This window comes from Condylura cristata, unplaced genomic scaffold (assembly GCF_000260355.1).
Source record: "Condylura cristata isolate star-nosed mole 26May11 unplaced genomic scaffold, ConCri1.0 scaffold00019, whole genome shotgun sequence".
In the NCBI taxonomy this organism is placed as follows: domain Eukaryota; kingdom Metazoa; phylum Chordata; class Mammalia; order Eulipotyphla; family Talpidae; genus Condylura; species Condylura cristata.
The window spans coordinates 21,042,136-21,044,862 of NW_004567120.1; positions in this window are offsets into that span (position 1 = coordinate 21,042,136).

Genomic DNA, 2,727 nt, shown 5'->3' on the forward strand with positions numbered 1-2,727 from the left:
GCTAAAAAATATCTTACTGTTCTGCAACTGATTTGGAGAAACAGCATTTTGTGCTATATACTAATGCTTATGTACCAGGGGACTCTAACCCTAATCCAAGCTTTCTGAATGAAGGCAGACAACTTGTCCTAAAAAAAGAAAGTTATGCAAAATAACAGTCTTATTTGTCAGAGAAGAGTTGCAGTTTTATGCAAAACAGTTTTATGAAAGAGAGGCCTCAATCTCAAAGTTGTCTTCTGATCCAGTTGCTCTTGCATCTAGTTCTGAGACCTAGGGAAAAGAGGAGTTACAATTTTAAAAAAAGAAAAGGAAGGGTCTCCCTGGTGGCCTAGCGTTTAAGTCTCACTCTGTTACCACTTTGAGCTGAGTTTGAGCCCTGGCCAGGGAGATGACCCACATGGCGCAGCAGACCTCTCCTGTCTCACCTGCTGCTCCCCTCAGAAGTGTATTTCACTGGATCCACATGTTCTGTTCCCCACTCTGTCTCTGGTGAATCCTCTCCCCCCATCCCACCTCTGACCCACACCAGAGTTCTATGCAAAACAAACAAAAATATTCCTGTAAAACTCTTTGAGATGGGGTTATAGAAGCACCACTTTGTTTTCCCTCTAATAATGATAGATATGACCCAGAGGAGAGGCTGAGGTTATATTCTAATTCAGCATGTGGTTTTGATTTCTTTAAGGGTTCCAATCCCCTATATGCAGCAGGAGATGGTGGAGTCTGGAAGACATTATGGTAACAAAAAAAAGGAGTCCAGAGGAAGAAAACAGGGGCGGGGCCGGGGGAGGGGTGAAGCAGATTATATATTGCAGTTAACTGATTTGTTTGTGGGTACATACATGAAAGATCCCTAGGATTTTTTTTTTAGTGAGCTGGATATCCTTCAAGAATATACAAAACTAGAAACCACTGAAATTTGCTATCAAGGTCACTCCTATTAATACCCACAAGTTGAAGGTGAGGCTTGGGAATTCTTGTGTAATACAGAGGAAGTTTTTCTTTTATTAAGATTTTACCTTGGTTACACATTTATTTCCTCTCCTATTCCACATTAGTTCTTCCAGTTGTACTCTCAATTCCTTCCATTGCATTTCACTAAGAGGAGGTGTGTCCATTATTTCCTGTTTCCTTTCCTTTGTATTTAATGCCTCTCTTTTCCCTAGCTCCTTTCCCATTTCCTGTAAATGTGGTTAATTAAGTCCTTTCTATTAAAAACAAATTCCAGTCTATTCTACCTTTCATAAATAGTGGTTAAAAGCATGATTTCGAGCAACTATAAACCAGAGACATTTATAGGGCTGGAGAGGGGGATAGGCTAAAAACTGGGGTGGGAGTAGCACATGGGACTATGGTGCTGGCACATGGGTGAAGTGGTGGTGGGAAGTCCACAGGTCTTACAACCGAGATGAAAAAATGCACAAAATGAAGAATGGTGTAAATAAAGTAAAATCTGCCTTTAATTAAAAAAAAAAAACAGCATGGTTTCTAGAACTAGAAAGCCTAAATCTAGTCCCACAATTTACAAGCTGTGTGTCTTTGACCAAATTTTCTGATTCTGTGCCTTCCTTTCCTTATCTGTGAAAAGGAAATGATACTAGTTCTTATTTAATGCACCTGTTGTAGGGATTAAATGAATAAATATTTCTTAGCACAGTGCTTCACAGATCAGAAATACTACATGTTAACTGATTCATCAATCCACAATTTATGGCATGTTGCAACTCTGCTAAAGGTTTAAAAATAAATAACTTTTAATTACTAAATTTAATGAATTATTCAGTTCTTAGCTAATTTGACACTCCAGTAATACTTGACAGTGTTTACCACCAGGTTTCACTTGGAATTTTCCCTTTCTTTCCTGAATACCACTTTCCTGGTTCTTCCCATATCTCTGTTACTTTCTACTCAATTTCCTATGTGATTTCTTTGGGATTTTGTCTTTGGTTCTCTTCCCTTCTCACTCCATAACTCAGTAAGTCTAATAGGCCAAAAAATGCTTCAAACCCTTCACATAATATAAAAGTCCCTCTATCTCATCTGCTGGGCTCTTTAGACTTCTCTTTCTGTATTCCAGCACATACCATGGCTTGGTATGTGTATACTGACAGTGCTGATAACTCTGCCAGGAAATACCCTACCTACCCCTCCAATTGTACCCTGATTTATCAAGATGTAAGTGAATTGTTCTTGATGACTTGGATGGATATTCCTTAAGTTTCATATAATATAGGGCCCCCCTAGTGGCCTAGGGGTTAAGTCTCAGCACTATGAAGCTATGGGCAGCCACTGCAGCATAAACTCAATCCCAGCTGGCCAAGGAGCTGACCCACATGGCGTGGCAAACCTCTCCTGTCTCCCCCACTGCTTCCCTCAGCAGTGTATTTCAGTCAATCTGGTCTGCTCCTCACTCTGACTTGTGAATCCTCTCACTACCCCCGGACTCGGCAAGTCTGACTAATACCCTAGCTCTTGAATGCATAAAATAAATACATCTTTCAAAAAATTCATATAATATATGTGTGTGTATACATGCATGTGTGTGTATGTGTGTATATTTGTATATATAACACAAAAGGGAGCTTAGTATTCCTCGGTGGAAAGAATTATACTATGTAAATTAATATTTTGCATGTATTTTTTGTCTTCAGGTGACGGTATCTGTCTTGAGAAAAGAATTTTTAAGCTCAATTTTCATTTATTTATGCATACAAGAACTGGGTGGGG